The following is an 18731-nucleotide window of genomic DNA, read 5'->3' as shown; positions in this document are numbered from 1 at the left end:
CATGTCTCCAGAATGAATTTCACCTTCCAGGATGTGCTAAAGGTGCCCACGGCAGTTTCTTGTCTTCCAGCCATAAATACTATAGGGAGGCACAAGAGCAGGAAGTATCTGTCGTGATGATTCTTCTCTAATCTTGAAGTGGCTCTGTACATTGCTCCATTGGTGTGATCGAGCTATGGTGTGCTAGAGATAGCCATCCTTATTATTAAACTTATTTTTAAAAATTCTTTCACATAGTTCAGGGTGGCACAGTGTTGCAGCAGCAGAGTTGCTGCCTTACAGCGCCAGAGAGCCGGGTTCGATCCTGACTATGGGTGTTTGTCTGTATGGAGTTTGCACATTATCCATGTGACCGCATGGCTTTTCTCTGAGTCCTCCGGTTTCCTCCCACGTCCCAAAGATCACGGGGTGATCGTTGGTCAGTGTGGACTTGGTGGACCAAAGGACCTGTTCCTCACTGTATCTTAAATTAAACAAAACTAAACTAAGTTAACGTAAATGTTGTTAGCTAATTGTGGAAATAATATCATTCTTTATTACGTAGTAACAAGGAACTGCACATTCTGCTTTACCAAAGAAAGGCACAAAATGCAGGAATATAATTTGATGTACAATTTTGCCATTATTCTTTTTGATGTGCAAACAGAGAAAATGGCCGGTAATTATGTATTGGAATAATGAGTTTTATACCAGATGATCTAAAGAAATTGTATAAATCTCAGATTCCACCCCATTAGTTTTGCACAAATCACGTTGCTCTGGGATAAGATTGACATCTCCCCTACTGGCTTTTGCTACTTTATTTATAATATTTTATGGTTGTGACCTCTATTCTGTAGATTGCTCTTGTAACATATTTGAAAAATCCTGTTAAAATCTGAAATGTGTTTCTTTACAGCATCTTAAATGTGATGAGATTAAAACATTTTATTATTTAGGCCGAAAATATATACTGGGAAATTAGAATAAAGATATGATAGCCTTCTCATTTGAAGGGTCCATTTAGGGAATAAAGGAAGTAGGCAACGTTTCTGGGTCGAGACCCTTCTTCAGACTGATGTGAGGGTTGGAAGGGCGGGGAGAAGAAAGGAAGAAGTGGAGACTGTGGGCTGAGGGAGTCTGAAGAAGGGTCTTGACCCAAAACGTTGCCTGCTTCCTTCGCTCCATAGATGCTGCCTCACCAACTGAGTTTCTCCAGCATTTTTGTCTACCTTCGATTTTCCAGCATCTGCAGTTCCTTCTTAAACATATAGGGAATGATATTTGTTTCTGTTACAGTCCTTATTCAGGTATTTAAACCCCCATTATATATTCTAGAAATTGTTACAGCCTTCAATGATGAATATTATTTATGAATATCACACAGCAGGTCTGCCGTAATGTATCAGTCACTCTGCTGTAGTAAAGTTGAGCTGGCAAGACTGCAGAGAAGATTTATGAGGATGTTGCCAAGACTTAAGGGCCTGAGCTGCGGGGAATGGTTTGGCACTCTAAGACCTTATTCCTTGGAGTGCAGGAGGGTGAGGGATGATCTGTATATTCCGTCACTAAACACTAACATTGGTTTGTAGTAACTGTAACACAAAATACCAAACAGAATGACAAACCATTTACAATTATACCACTAAATAGAACTCAATTTCCCTTTTGGTGTCATCAGGGGAACTGTAACACATGGGCTTTGTGTAATAACGCTGCTACAATTTACCAAAGTATGGTATTTGCAACAATATAGGCTTGGAAATAGCCGCTATTCCCTGCAGAAGTAGTTGTATGGATATGACAAATCATTGCGTGTGTGTGTGTGTGTGTGTGTGTGTGTGTGTGTGTGTGTGTGTGTGTGTGTGTGTGTGTGTGTGTGTGTGTGTGTGTGTGTGTGTGTGTGTGTGTGTGTGTGTGTGTGTGTGTGTGTGTGTGTGTGTGTGTGTGTGTAATGGGGTGCTTACCAGAGCACTTGGAAGACCATGTGCTCACGCACGGGTCCTTCTCTCCAGAGATGCTGCCTGGCCCGCTGAGTTACTTCAGCTTTTTGTGTCTATCTTCAGTTTAAACCAGCATCTGCAGTTCCTTCTTACACATTTTATCTGCTCCACGGCAAAATCTCCTCAAGGTATGTCTACTTTGAAGAAGTTCCCCTCCTCTCTCCGACGAGAGTTCTGCAACATCCTCTCTCGCTGCTCCGCCTCTGTGATTCCTCCTGCTATCTTTTATTCAGTTCTATATCTCTCCACATCACCGTCCATGTTTCCCTTATCCATAACCAGTTCTGAAGAAGGATCTCGATTCGAAACGTTCCCCATTCCTTCTCACCAGAGTTGCTGCCTTACTCCAGCTGAGTTACTCCAGTTTTTTGTGTCTATCTTCAGAAGAACATGCAAACTCCACACAGACAGCCACAGAGGTTAGGATCAGCCCACGTTCACAGGAGTTGAGAGACAATGGCTCTGACTGCAGTGCCAATGTGCACAACAGGCACAGTTTCCACGTCAGCCATGTCTAGGGGTAAATAGTGTCAGAAAAAAAACTCTCAAATCTTTGATGCCTCCAAACTATAAAATACTTTGGCAACATCCCAACCACATCCTGAAGATGAAAGATATTATCAACAACTGTGGGAAAGCTATGAAAGTTCAAATTAATTAATGACGCCTTTAAACAGTGGGAATCAGTATAATCGTAGAGCATGAAAATAGGCCCAATTCGTTCTTGCCAACCGTGATGCTTATTGACGATAATCCCATTATCGAGCTGGACGGAGCTCCAACACTGGCAATCCTCGGCAAGATCCCAGGCTCCGTGATGGTAAAAGTCTAAGCCAGCCGGCGGCTGGGAGCCCTGCCAACCACAGCTCAGTCTGAAGAAGGGTTTCAGCCCGAAACGTCACCTATTTCTTTCGCTTCATAGATGCTGCTGCACCCGCTGAGTTTCTCCAGCATTTTTGTGTACCTAACAGCTCCACAATGTTGGCCCAACACTCCGGAGCCTCAACACGGCGATCCCCAAGTAAGGCATCGCCTGCTCTGCGATGGTAACTTTGTGCTGCGCCGCTGCTGAAGCTCTGGTTGGTCTCCAGCGGGAAAGGCAGCGCCAATCCAGATAGTAGACCATGGGGGGGGGGGGGGGGGGGGGGGGGGGGGCGGGGACGAAGATGCAGCTCGGAGAATAGACGCATCCCGCCAAGGAAGTGACTGGGAAACGATTTCTCCCTTCCCCTTACACACATAAAAAAGACCAAGAAACCTACAGGAACATACTTTTAAACAGACTAAAAATAACAAAAAGGATGAAAGGATGAACAGACTGCTGGCGAGGCTGCCACACACGGTGCCATCGGATTACCGCTTGGTTATATGTGACTGTAATGGTAATACCAGACCATAATAGTGTAATCAGCATTTAGTGCACCCAAAACAATTACAAGTGGTGCATTACAATCTCAGCATAGAAATGGTTTGCTTACACCCTTTGAAGCTGGAAAGGGCAGAGATAAGATTTATGAGACTGTTGCCAGGACTCAAGGGTCGGAGCTATAGGCAGAGGTAGAGCTGGCTGGGATTCTATTCCTGGGAGTGCAGGAAGATGAGGGGTGACCTTACAAAGGTGTATAAGATCATGAGAATATTATATAGGGTAAATGCACAGAGCCTTTTACCCAGAGTAGGGGAATCAAGAAACAGTGGACATAGGTTTAGGGTGAGGGGGGCAGCATTTAATAGGAAACTGATGGGTAACTATTTTACTCAAAGCGTGCCAGATATATGGAATGCGCTGCCAGAGGAGGTAGTTGAGGCAGATACTATCACAATGTTCAAGAAACATTTAGACTGGTACAAGGATTGGACAGGATTAGAGGGATATAGGCCAAACACAGGCAGGTGGGACTAGTGTAGATGGGGCAACTTGGTTGGTGTGGGCAAGTTGGGCTGACCAGGACCCAGTGGTTATCCACACACACTAGTGACCTTCATAAAGCTTACACATACCTGTGGGAGTCTGAAGATCTCAGAGAAAACCCATCAGCACCCGTAGTTGGGATATAGCAACTCTACTGCTGCACTGCCATGTAAAAAAAGGTTACAAAGATACAGTCCTCTAACTCATCTGTTTCCCATGGTGAAGCCGTATAGATCTAATTAATGGGACCATGCTCTGTGAAATAGCTTCCTCTAATTTAACCAGCATTTACTACTTTGAGCATTAAAGAATTAGCAGTCGGGTATAACACCAGAAATAGATGAAGCGCTGATGTACTCACTAGAGTTTGTTAGAGTAAAGTAATGATGTGATCTATGTGTGTACAGAATCACGTGCATACCCAAATAATCTGAAGGCAAGTACATGAGAAATATGTCTGTCTGACATTGGTACGGTGTTGGTGACTTGCAGCACAGGTCACAGAGATTGCAAGAGGGGACCAGTGGGGTTGCTGGCTGAAAGGATTTCACAAGTGGGGATGGCATGAGAATAAATAAATCTTTCTGAGTAGTGGTTGGAGTGAAAAACTCACTAGTTGGTGGTAGCAGGAAGCCCTATATAATCCTTGTGGATAAAAATCCAGGATAATAAGAGAAGGTATAGTTTACTTTAGTTTAGTTTAGTTTAGTTTAGTTTAGTTTAGTTTAGTTTAGTTTAGTTTAAAATACAGCACAGAAACAGGCCCTTTGGCCCATTGAATCCGTACCGATCAGCAATCCCTGTAGACTAGCACTATCCTATGAACGAGGAAGAATTTATCATTTTTACCAAAGCCAATTAATCTACAAACCTGTACGCCGTTGGAGTATGGAGGGAAACCGGAGCTCCCGGAAAAAACCCACGCAGTCACAGGGAAAACGTAAAACTCCGTACAGACAGCACCCGTGGTTAAGATCGACCTCGGGCCCTGGCGCTGTAAAGCAGCAACTCTACCGCTGCGCCACCGTGCCGCCCCATGTGTGTTCCCATCTGTTACAAACTAATTTCATAAATGAGCATGAATATACTGGACCCCACGATCTTAACTGCATTTTATAGGAATTCCAATTGATAACCTAGTGTGGTCTGAGCAACATCCTATTGAACATTTCTCTGTTGAATTATAAATATTGCATAAACAAATCTCTAAGATAGAGGGTCAATGCATCCTTGACACAGTACACACTGTGAATAAGCACCACGTTACATTTTAGTGACTGAAACACTAAGCCAGAACCAATTTAGTGACGTGGTGACTACGGAATTAAGCCACATGATACTGTATATATCAATATGAGAAATTAGATAAAAGTCAAAAACAACAATAAGCACCACAGGCTTTGAGTAAAATGAAATTCTGGGGTTATATTCTTTTACAGTGCAAATAAAATTGCAGCAAAGTTCTATAAATTTTTTAAGAGCTAACATGATTTTAGAACATTGCAAATACAGCTGTAGTAAGCCAGTCCATTCCTCGCCTTTTATTACAATCAAGGGTGATCATTTATCTCAATGCTACTTTCCTGCACTAATCACCCATCTCTATTTATTTCATGAATACTCAAAATCTATTAACCGCTGGAAATGTCGATCAATCTATTGATCTCATCACATAGAGTTCCCTTATGTGTAACCTGCCTCGTTAATTTTCTAAGAAATATGATGTCTGGGTTAAACAACGAGAGGCAATGCGGCAATCCAAGGCTGTTCTCCTTCAACATTTAATAAATTATGCTGGAATATGGTTTAGTTTAGTTTAGTTTAGAGACACAGAGCGGAAACTCGCCCTTTGGCCCACTGAGTCAGCCCTGACTATCGATCCACACACACTAACACTATCCTTCACACACTAGGGACAAATTACAATTATTCCAAGTTTATTAGCTCTTAAACCTGTACGTCTTTGGGGTGAAACTGGAGCACCCGGAGGAAACCCACCCACAGACAAGCTACAGTCAGGATTGAGCCTGGGTTTCTGGCGCTGTAAAGCAGCACCTCTACTGTTGCGCCACCGTGCCTTGCCATATTTACCGCGAGCTGAAACGGAAAATTGTGCATGTATTATTACTGAAAGAAAATGATAATTACAGTTTATTAAGGTGAGGGGGGGAAGATTTAATAGGAACCTGAAGGGTAACTTTTTGCACAAAGGATGGTAGGTGTGGAATAAGCTGCCAGAGGAGGTAGTTGAGGCAGGGACGATCACAATGTTTAAGAAACATTTAGACAGGTACATGGATAAGAGGTATATGGGGCAAACGCAGGCAGGTGGGACTAGTGTAGATGGGGCTTGTTGGTGGTCAAGTTGGACCGAAGAGCCTGTTTCCACGCTGTATGACTCCATGAGTCTGTGATCTGGAGAAAATAAATTCTCATGCACTAAAACAGAAGGGGCAGGAGGATCAGCGGGAGTCCAGGGCTTGGGGCATTGGAGTGGTGTTTTGGGACAGGCATGTGGGATAGTGTAAAGATGTTAGTGGGCTTTGGAGCAAGAATTCTACAGCCATGATATTGCATGGCACTAGGGGTTAGCTTCTATTGAAACAGGCAGATGTGCATGGCTGCTGCTTAGAGTAATGAACTGCAGATGCTGGTTTACAAAAAGGACACAAGGAACTGCAGATGCTGGTTTACAAAAACAAGACAGATAGTGCTAGAGTAACTCAACAGTTCTGACAGCATCTCAGAAGAACACGGAGAGGTGACGTTTTGGATCAAAACCTTTCTTCAGACTGATCAAGTCCGACTCACTCACTGCCTGGTTACCAACAACTGATCCATTGACAAAGCACCTAGTATGCGGGAGGTGTAGACATGTGTTACCAGGGTGACACTTGGAATAATCTCTGAGCAGCCATGTTAGATTTGCTTAGACATAAATGTCATTCAATTGAACAAATAGCATGAAACTGGCATGTTGCCAACATTTTAATGAACGACTTCTGGCACATCTGAGAGTTCACATATAAAAAAGTGGCATTTATGTAATTTATTTATGTAATAGATCATGAATTATTAAATTTCATATCTCAGCCTGTTCCCACGGAAGCAAACTAGTTTGTGGCCGAAGAATCAGCACCAGAACATAGTACAATGACATTGATTTGACAAGACAGAAATGATTAGAGGTGCTAAATAACTAATCTTTGAATAGCTTTACTCAAATCTATGTTACACATAAATAAAGAGATGGAAGTGAAAAGTAAATGTAGGATGCAAATTTGGTGCAAAACATCATAGAAGGTCAAACGGCAACAAACATAATCCAGGGAGGGCATCAACATGTGCAATGTGTCAATGTGTGAACTAGTAGAGCTGCTGCCTCACAGCTCCAGAGACCTGGGTTCGATATTGACCTTGGGTGCTGTTTGTGTGGAGCTTTCATGCTCTCCCTGCTCTGTTTTCCTCCCACATCCCAAAGACATGCAGGTTGATTGGTGTCTGTAAATTGCCCCCAGTGTGTAGCGAGCTGATGTAAAACTCGGTGAACATAGAACTAGTATGAATGGGTGATTGATGGTCGCGTGTGATCGACAGGCTAAAGGGCCTGTTCTCATGCTATTTTAATTAATAGATCTCTCTGCAATCATCAAGCAATTCAATCAGTTCCTCATTTGGCGATATGTATGATCTTATGGAGGAGGTGTATAGAACCCTGAGGCGGATAGACAGGGTGAATATTTTGTCCAGGGTAGGGGAATCAAGAACCAGACAACATAGTTTTAAGGTGAGAGGGGAAGAAAATTTAATAGGAACCTGAAGGGCATCTTTTTTGTTGAGAGGGTGGTGGGTCCATGGAGAGAGAAGCCACCAGATACAAAGTAGCACGTCAAGGTACATGGATAGGAAAGGTTTAGAGGGACATGGGCTACAAGTGCGCAATCGGGACTCGCTTAGATGGGGCATCTTGGTTGGCATGGATGAGTTAGGCTGAAGGGCCTGTTTCTGTACTGGATGACTCCGTGACTCTGAATAACAGGAAATTGAATTGGGAGAAAAATGAACATTAATGATGAAGAAAAACTGAAACAATTGTTTTCTCATTCTTCATTTTTGCATGTTCAGATTATTTGTCATTTATGAAGTTAGCTTGGAAATCCATTACAAAGGACATTCATTTATGTGCAGTGACTGGTAATCTGCAGTTTCTTCCTGGAGACGTTTTGGTAAAAGATTGATGGAGGCAGAAAGGCAAATGTTACAGAAGTGTACTCCCAGCAAGGAAAATCGCCAAGCAAACTGGTATAACTGGGAAACCATATATCATTTTCTGAGGTTGTCACTTGAATTGATTGTTATCAGTAAACATTCCCAGCTGGTAGTTGGAAAACTATAAAATCGTCATTTTGGGAGCTATTGTCAATTGAATTCATTATTTTCAGTGAACAGTCCACGCCGACCAGCCGTTAGTTAGAACCTATACACTAGTTCTACCCTACACACTAGGGACAATTTACAGAAGCCAATTAACCTGCAAACCTGCACATCCTATGAAGGAAAATGGATCACCTGGAGGAAATTCATGCACTTGCAGAGAGATTGTACAAACTCCGTACAGACAGCACCCGAGATCAGGATCAAACCCGAGTCTCTGGTGCAGTGAGGCAGCTGCTCTAGTGCTGCACCAATGTGCCGTCCTAGTTCTGAGGTGAAATTACTGTTGCAATGTGCTTTGGAGTAATGAGATGATGAAAACACACAGCGCAGGGAATAATTGCAAGAATGTCTCTTTAAAATGCATTTGACTAATCCCGTGAACATTAAAACATTTCAGACATGGAGATTTTCCTTATTAAAAATGGCAAAAATCATTATCAAATTAATTGGTTGATAGAAAAAATGGTGATTAATTTCACGTGGACTCATACAATACATATCAAGCAAGGCAGTAGTAAAAAGAAACACACACAAAGTGCTGAAGTAACTCAGTGGGTCAGGCAGCATCTTTGGAGAACATGGATAAGTGACATTCCCAACATGTTCCGTATTCAACTCTGCATGTAATGGCCTTCACTAAAATGGTTGGGTACAAGGAACTGCAGATGCTGGTTTACAGAATAAGACACAAAGCGCTGGAGTAACTCAGCAGGTCCGGCAGCATCTCTGGTGACATTCTGAGTCAGGACCATTGATCATCTGCACACTAGTTCTGTGTTGTCCCATTTTCACATCCCGAAAGGTCACCTATCCGTGTTCTCCAGAGATGCTGCCTGACCTGCTGAGTGACTCTAGCCAGGGCCGGATTTACATCTACGCTTCACAAGCTTAAGCTTAGGGTCTCGAGATCTAGTGGGGGCCATATTTACCTACAGGCCTCATAGGTTGAAGCCTAGGGCCTCGAGATCTAGGGGGCCTCCATCCAAGTTATTTTTTTTTGCAGAGTAAAAAAAATACAGAGAAAAAAAAAATTGGAGCGCTATCAGCGTTCCCACTTTGACGGAAATGACCCGAAATTCTGGTTCCGGCCGCTGGAAGTTTTGGGGGAAAAAAATCACGACCATCCGCGCCTGGGCAGTTGGGGGAAGCCGGTGACGCAGTAGCGACGCAAAATGATGCTGTCTCTCCGCGCATGCGCAGTGGGCCCGGACGGGTTCAGATCTCCATTTGCACTCCACACAATCACTTCGATGCCTCACGTCTACTCCAGTTAGTAGTGGAATATTACGTTGTGGGAGTGCCCGTTTCTCTGGGTCGCAGGGGGGGAGGGGGGGGAGGCTGCGGAGCTTACGGAGCGGAGCGGAGCCTCTCTGTGTGGGAGGGATAGAGAGGGGGGAGGGAGGGAGAGGGATGGGAGGAATGTGAGAGGGGATAGGGGGGTTTGAGACAGAGGGGGGAGAGAGAGGGAGAGGGGGAGAGAGAGAGAGAGAGAGAGAGGGAGAGGGGGGGAGAGAGATGGGGGAGGTGGAGAGGGGGAGAGATGGGAGGAGAGAAAGAGGGAGGAAGGAGGAGGGGAGAGGGAAAGGGGGATTATCTTTAGTGAGATTGCAAAATTAATCTAGGTTTTAGAGCAATTATGTTTTCTCCTCCATATGAATAATATCAAACAATTGGAACTGCTTTCTTTTCCTTGATAACAATACTGAAAATATGAATTCCATAGTTTGCGACTTTCATTTTGCATCATATTTTTAACGTGCACACACTAACTCAGTCAAACAGTAACAGGCAATCAAATCAACACACAAAACATTTTCTAAAAAAAGGTTTTATTTACTGCAAAAACTTGTGATGTCGCTCGTTTTATCCTTGTACAATTGCTTCTAATAAAAATAAATTAATTAAATTTAAAAAAAAAATCTTTGACAGCTCTACTGGCTTTATCTTGTACTAAACATTATTCACATTATTCCCTTTATCATGTATCTATACACTGTGAATAGTTTGATTGTGATCATGTATTGTCTTTCCGCTGACTGGTTAGCACGCAACAAAAGTTCTTCACTGTACCTTCGTACACGTGACAATAAACTAAACTTAAACACAAACTTAAGAGTGTTAAGTGCAATGCATTGAAATGTTGGCAGAGGTTACAATTTTCTGAACAACATTTTGACCAGTAACACCAAGTCTCCAGCTAAGATACATTCTTCTTTTGCAAATAAGAATCAGTATAACCAACTACTGGTTAAGGTCAAACATATCCTATCCGTCATGATGCAAATGACGAGTTCAATATAGTTACCCGATGGCTATTAGTGATGACCTTTGGTAATTAACCATTGAGAAAGACAAACTAAAATATAGTGGGTACATCGAACATAGACCGTTATCGCACAGGAGAAGGCTCTTTGGTCCACAATGTTTTTGCTGCACGTGAACCTAAGAGAAACTCTTATCTGCCCACACATAATCCACATCCTTTCATTCCCTGCATATCCATGTGCCTATCCATAAGTTTCTTAAATGCCACTTTCATACCTGCCTCCAACATCACCCACAGCAACGCGTTCCAGGCACCTACCAACCGTTGTGTAAAATACTTGCATCGCACATCTCCTTTAAACTTTTCCCTTTCATCTTAAAATTATGCCCTTCAGTTTTTTTATATTACCATCCTGTGAAATAAGTTTTGAATGTGTTCCCTATCTAGGCAAAAAGTGTGAAAAAGCACACCGCCAGATTCAGGGACAGGTTGTTCCCAGCTGTTATCAGGCAACTGAATCATCCTACCGATAACTAAAGAGCAATCAGGTCAGGTGTTGGATAGATTTACATCTCCGAACAAAGATTTGAAAATTTCGTTTTTAAGGGTCTTTTTCTCCTATTTCTACTTTCTACTTTTTCTTTTCTTATAGACACACTTCACGTTTTTCTATTTTCTACTATCTATTTTTCCTCTTTTTTTTCTCTCTATTTTTTTTTGTTTTTGTTTTTCTTGCTTCCTTTTCAAAAACATAAAACTAGAGGTTGTACATAGAATGTATTACGTTATGACATAGTTGGCACCTAAAATTAGGTACCACTGTATTGTTTTGTACTGTATTAACTTCTAATAAAATAAACAAAAACAAAAAAAATTAAAGAGCAATCATGGACTACTATATACTTCATTGGTGATCATTGATCAGACTTTACTAGCTTCATCTTGCACTAAACGTTATTCCCTTTGTGTGTAAGTACAGTGTAAATGGCCCGATTGTAATCATGTATTGCCTTTCCGCTAATCAGTTAGCATGCAATAAAAGCTTTTCACTGTCCCTCGGGACACGTGACAAGAAACTAAATTGAACTGATGCCACTCATCATTTTATTTCAATATTTCTATTGTGTCCTTTAACCTCCGGCACTCCGAAGAAAACAATCCAAGTCTGTCCAACCTCTCCATGTAGCTAACACCACCTAACCAGGAATTATTCTGCATGTAAATAAATATATACAATATAAATCTAAGGAAATGTCCCATGTCTTAAAATATTTTTGAGAATAGAAACTTCCCCACCTCGGTCATTCCTTTTCCCCCCTATTCCTGTCGAACAGAAGGTACAGAAGCTGGAACAGGTTATTTCCCTCTCTTATCATACGATCGTAGATATGATCTATTCTGTTGCAAGTCAGTGCATTCATAGAAAATACGTGTTTTGGTTAAAGTGTTTCTAATTCACAAGAGATGAGTAATGCTAACTATGTCTACTGAGGACTTATGAGGTCAGCCACAAATTGGATTGGATTCCGTCTGAGCCCTGACCAGAATGGTACATTCCTATACTTTTTTCAGGACATTATTCAGTTAAATGAGGTTTGTATAATAAGACAACACCATTTTATATAAGATAGATAGATAAAGCTGGAGTAACTCAGCGGGTCAGACAGCATCTCTGGAGAAAAGGAATAGATGACGTTTTGCGTCGCGACCCTTCGCAGTCAGAAGAAAGATCTCGACCAGAAAAATCACCTATTCCTTTTCTCCGGAGAAGCATTAATTGAGGAATGAGAGGAATTCTTAATTCAGCAATAAGTAAATTACATGCAAGAGTTACTCCAGCCTTTTGTGTCTATCTTCGGTTTAAACCAGCATCTGCAGTTCCTTCCGACACCGTTTTATATAATTTTATTGTTGTTCGTCACAAATTATAGAATACATTAAAATCAATGTCCCCATTTTTTTTTAATGACATAACCATGCTCTGACAGTGAGAGGGAGAATAAGGCAATGGGACAAAGAACATTTTAGATCCTGGATCTGAGCCTGGATAACATTGATTAATGTTAAATTGATAATATATGTTTGATAATATATATGGTCATTAAATTATGAAATTATATGCAAGAGAATAATAAAATTAAAGTTCTAATTTTTTTAAGTTTCTATTTGTCTAATAAAGGAGCAATCAAATGCCAGTACAGTGGCGCAGCGGTAGAGATGCTGCCTTACAGCGGCAGAGGTACCCGTAAATCCTGACTACGGGTGCTGTCGGTATGGAGTTCATATTTTCGCCCTGTAACCACGTCTATTTTCTCCGGGTGCTCCGGTTTCCTCCCACATTCCAAAGACGTGCAGGTTTGCAGGTTAATTGGCTTCTGTAAATTGTTCCTGGTGTGTAGAATAGAACAAGTGTACGAGCAATTGCTGGTCGGTGCGGACTCGGTGGGCCGAAGGGCCTGTTTCCTTGCTGTATCTTTAAAATAAAACTTATCAACTGCCACCAAAAATCCCGTGTAATTAAACAAGACACGAGGAACAGCAGATGCTGGAATTTTGCGCAAAGGACAAAATGTTGAGATAATTCAACAGGTCAAGCAGCATCTGTGGACAGTGTCGGACTGGCCAGGGTGTCAGCTTGCCCAATGGCAAGTGGGCCCCTGATGAAGTGATAGCAAGTGATGGCAAGTGGGCCCCTGTTAAATGATAGCATTGTAGTTTTGGGTGGGCCCCCTTTGTCTCCTGGCGACCAATATTTTTAGACCCAGTCCGCCACTGTCTGTGGAGACGACATTTCGGCTCTGGACCCTTCCTCAGACTGAAGGGCCCCGACCCAAAGAAGGGTCCCCACCCGATACTTTGCCTATCGATTCCCTCCACAGATGGTGCCTGGCCTGCTAGTTTACTCCAGCACTTAGTGTTATGCCATATAATTACTTAATTGAAGCATTAATTGAGGAATTAAAGCAATTCTTAATTCAGCAATAAGTTAAAGCAATAGGCATTTGGAGAGGTGGAAAATGGCAAATAGCCCTGAACGATAGATAGGGTTCAAAGCATTTCTTTCATGTTCCTGCATTATTGAATGCTAATTTTTTATATACTTATGCTTTGCCTTGATGTCTTGCAAATATCCTTCCATTGATGCACTGTGATTAGCAATCTAGCTTTAGGCTATCAATGTTTTTGATAAAGGACTGACAAACTTGCAGGGATAACTTTATATAAACACACTTCCAGCAGGGATTTTCATTGACGTCAGAAATGTATGAGTGTAAAATTGGACACATGCACCAATGCTCTATCTGTCTGGTGTATTATTTAATCTGTTCTATATTGGGCCCATGTTACTTCAGCCAAATTTGGACATGCTGTCACAGAGACAACCCATCAGATCTTCATTGCCACGTGAATAATGTACCAATTAGTTATTTGGAATTTGATAATTCCTTTGGAATTGGCAGACAACTAAAGACTGGGTATCGTTTCAACCTGCGGTCTTGAAAACAAATAGTGGGAGCTGGAATGGACTAGCGCGATAAAAAGAACAAAGGCATTTACCTCTTGTAACTTCAGTTGCTATACCTTATCATTGCAACTAAAGATATACATTTCAGCTTCAGCAAGCTTTGAACAGAAGGTCAGCACTGGAATACCAGCTGCCCCGCCAGTCTCAGGTGTGTCTGCACCAATGGTTACCACGCCAGAAGTAAGATTGGCCTCCTTGAGAGTGAATCTGTGCTGATCTGTATGGAGTTGAATGATCCCCACCATCGAAGGCTGCTAACATCATCAGGGGAGATCAGGTCGGTTAATGCGGACCGAGCAGAGGTGTTCGGCGAAACGATCGCCAAGCCTAGGCTTGGTCTCATCGATGTAGATCAGCTGACATCTAGAGCAGTGGATGCAATAGATGAGGTTGGAGGAGATGCAGGTGAACCTCTGTTGCACCTGGAAGGACTGCTTGGGTCCTTGAATGGAGTCGAGGAGTGAGGTAAAGCAACAAGTGTAGCATCTCTTGCGGTTGCAAGGGAAAGTGCCCGGGGAGGGGGTGGTGCGGGAGGGAAGGGAAGAATTGACCAGGGAGTTACGGAGGGAGCGGTCTTTGCAGAAAGCAGACAGGTGGGGGAGATGGGAAGATGTGGCAAATGGTAGGGTCACGTTGGAGGTGGCGAAAATGATGGAGGGCTATTTGTTGTATGTGACGGCTAGTGGGGTGAAAGGTGAGGACTAGGTGGACTCTGCCCTTGTTACAAGTGGGGGGGATGGGGAGAGAGAGCAGTGTTACGGGGTATTGAAGAGACCCTGGTGAGAGCCTCATCTATAGTAGGGGAGGAGAACCTCCTCCCTCTGAGGGAAAGCAATGTGATCATGACCAAATCACTGTATTTTAAGATGTTGACTGAGAGATTATTGTTGCCCAGGAAACTAGGGATAACTCCCTGGATTATTCTTCAAAGCAGTGCAACCATCTGAGAGGACGGACCACAGTTCAATGCAAGTCACCATCTGGGATAGTGCAACACACCATGTCTGCTAAAATTGGATGCCTGAGTTACTGAAGGGAAACCTGAAGTAACAATGTTTAGCTCAGATGTGCAAAATCCACAGGTGAGATGTGGGAGATGCAAAGTGAAGAAAAATAAAAGATACCAGATAGGAAAAGGATCATAGGTTCATGTTATAGGAGCAGAATTAGGCCATTCGGCCCATCCAGTGGACTCTGCCATTCTGTCATGACTGATCTATCTGCCCCTATCAACCCCAATCTTCTGACTTCTCCCCATAACCCCTGACAAACGCACTCATCATGATTCTGTCAATGTAAACATATCCATTGATTTGGCCATCAAATGATCAAAAGCCAACCCACTGAGAATAGGTGATGGTAAATGGGGAAAGCATGGATTGCAATGATCATAGTTGTATTATTTGATAGCATGACATTAAAATCACATCTGTAAACCAGTGACTGGCTCTGTTCCTGTAATTTTGTTATTTTAGTGGTAGAATGTGATCATGATTAATGGCACCCCATGACCAAGATAATTTTATTCTGAAATCACATTGTACAGCAAGACATAAGTGCAGCAAATAATATATCTTGATGCACTGCCCTCATTGAGTGACCCAGGCCAGACTGGGACAGTTAGCCGCTTCAGGTGTTGCGAGTCTCTTTGCTGTTCCAAAGTAGTACCGACAATAGTATCTGTAATGTCTCTAACTAACGTCAAAACCTGCAGGCAGTTGTGAAGAGGGTTACATCTGCACTGTGAGGCCAATTAACCCACAAGCCCGCACGTCTATGGGATGTGGGAGGAAACTGAAGCACCCGGAGGAAACCCATGCGGTCTTCGGGAGAACGTGCAAACACCACACACACAGCATTCGAGGTCGGGATGGAACCTTGGGTCTCTGGTGCCGATGCAGCAGCTCTACCTGCAGCACCTCATTGATTCAGATGCGATGTGTGTTTGTGTTTGTTGCAACTCAAACAGAGCATAAAGTAGACCAATGTCCGACATTGAATTGATGCAAACACGGCAATTTGTGGCCCAATGCTTCAAGTAACTGTTGTCACAGGGCTCAGTAGAAGGTAGACCAATCGCACACCGTGGCACTATTTCAAGGGATTATCAAATTCATCCAGATTGCGTGTTGATTAATTCTGTCCGTTATTAAAAGTTGGTATTTTCCTCGTCGAAGGGTCTCCCATCTGAAATGTGGCCACGGATTCTCTTCCCACTGACGTGGCCTGACCGGTTGTGGATCGCCAGCATGTTCAGTTTTTAGATTTAGATTTCCAGTATCTGTATATGCAATGACTGTGGCTGGGCGGCACAGTGGCGCATTGGTAGAGTTGCTGCCTCACAGCGCCAGGGACACGGGTTCGATCCAGAGTTTGTACTCCTGCTCTGTGACCTCGTGGGTTTTCTCCGGGTGTTCCGGTTTCCTCCCACACTCCAAGGACATACAGGTTTGTCTGTCAATTAGCTTTGGTAAAGTGTAAAATTATTTCTAGTTATTTATCTGTAGGATAGTGCTAGGCGATCGGTGGTCGGCGTGGACTCGGTGGGTCGAAGTGCCTGTTTCCTTTATCTCAAAAGTCTAAAATGATCTGATTTCCCTTGACCTTTTCTGGTGGTGCTTTATGTTTGTCCCGATTTAATTTAAAACAAGAGATGAATTGTTGCCAATGGACGCCATGCACCTTGAAATACAACGTGGGATTGCAGAATGAATAGAGGGTATACAACTACAGAGCGGCGACTGGAAACAAATGAGAGTGGGAGAAAGCTTTCGGCAGAAACAGGGTGGTCGTGATTTTTCTCACCGAACCTTTAGAGATGAATGATATGCCTGAATAGGTTGTCTACACCAAAGATCTTATAGCGCCGCCATAATGATCGTTGGTCTACACTGGATCCTGCAATCTGTTCCAGCCATAAGTACAACCGCAAAGCAGAAACATGTTTCCACTATCATTGAATGTTGGGAGGAACACGCTGATGAATTTTAACAGAGATAATTTCTCCGGGGAAAGAACTGCAGATATTTGTAATGTGTCGCATTTTGCCAGCCCCAATGGCATAAGGAAGGACTCGCTTATTGAGCCTAGCCTTTGCCAACGATAAGGATACAGATCAAGGATGTGCTGTTATGATGACTGCAGGCTATTGGTGGTCAAAATGCCACTGTCCACACACATGGAGCGGTATCGGTTACAAATATCATTATCCAGGCAGGCATTTGAAAGGAAAACCATTCCCTCAGTATCAGGATGTTGTGTCACTCATGATACTGAACGAAACAAAACAAAAAAGATTGGCATTCGGGGTGTATAAATCATTTTACTTTAGATTGGTGTATGCATTAAAGCACTGCTCAGTTCCACTGACTCGTGGGAGATTTTGTTTGTACGTCGATGAAATTTGAGAGAAAAATAACCTCTCCAAATCTTTTGCACAAATAGCATTTGAATCGCTGTGGTGCAGCTGGTAGAGCTGCTGCCTCGACGCCAGAGACCCAGGTTCGATCCTGAGCTCAGGTCATGCCTGGGTGGAGTTTGCACGTTCTCCATAAGGCCGTGTCAGTTACCACCGGGTGCTTCAGTTTTCTCCCACTTCCCAAAGACGTACAGGTCTGTAGGTTAATTGGCCTCTGTAAACTTGCCCTTTGGTGTGTAGGGAGTGGATGTTTAAGTGGGAGAGCATAGAGCTAGTGTGAACGTGGACTTCCATGCTGCATCTCTAAACTAAACGAAACTAAACACTGTACCCATGACACTGCAAACTCTATCAGTATGATTAGATTTTTTTAATCAAACTCAAAATAATGAGACATTTTGGCCAGACGCGGTAAAAATCCTACATTTATATAATTTCCACACAAACCTTGATTTGGCGTGAACATCTAAACAATGCTTTCACTTCATAAGACATAAAATTGTATTGACTTAAATATTTGAAATTGGTTCACACATGTTTGCAGCAGAGGACAAATGCAATGATTGTCCAGTGGATTGAATAATCAGTTGAGTTAGTCTGTGTGTGGAGGGCTGGTGAGGGAGAGGGTTGATGGGGGGGGAGGATGGGATGGGGGGGGGGGGGGGGGGGGGGGGGGGGGGGGGGGGGGGGGGGGGGGTAATGGGGGCGGGGAGTTTGGAAGAGTTGTGTTAGTTTCATTGGTCCAGTGCCAATGAAGATGTTCGGAGATACTAAGGGCATCCCAAGGGGGCATCAGGCTGTTGACCTGACTTTGGTATCCCTTCTACATTCTTCATTGTCCTTATCACTGGAATCATCAGCAGATAATGGAAAAATGACACAAAGTGCTGAAGTAACTCAGCAGATCAAGCAGCATCTCAGGAGAACGTGGATAGGTAATGGTTTGGATCAGGAGCCTTCTACAAATTGGTTGTAGTGGGGGAGAGAAAGCTGTAAGGGAGGTGAGGGCAGTACAAAGCCAGGCAAGTGATAGGTGGAAGAAGGAACCGAAGATAGACACGCGTTGCTGTAGTTACTCAGCGGGTCAGGTAGCATCCCTGGAGAGAAGGAATGAGTGACGTATCGGGTCGAGACCGTTCTTCAGACTGAGAATCGGGGGAGAAGGAAACTAGAGGTAAGAAAAGGTACAG

Source organism: Leucoraja erinacea, chromosome 21 (assembly GCF_028641065.1).
Source record: "Leucoraja erinacea ecotype New England chromosome 21, Leri_hhj_1, whole genome shotgun sequence".
In the NCBI taxonomy this organism is placed as follows: domain Eukaryota; kingdom Metazoa; phylum Chordata; class Chondrichthyes; order Rajiformes; family Rajidae; genus Leucoraja; species Leucoraja erinaceus.
This window is presented reverse-complemented; position numbering follows the sequence as displayed.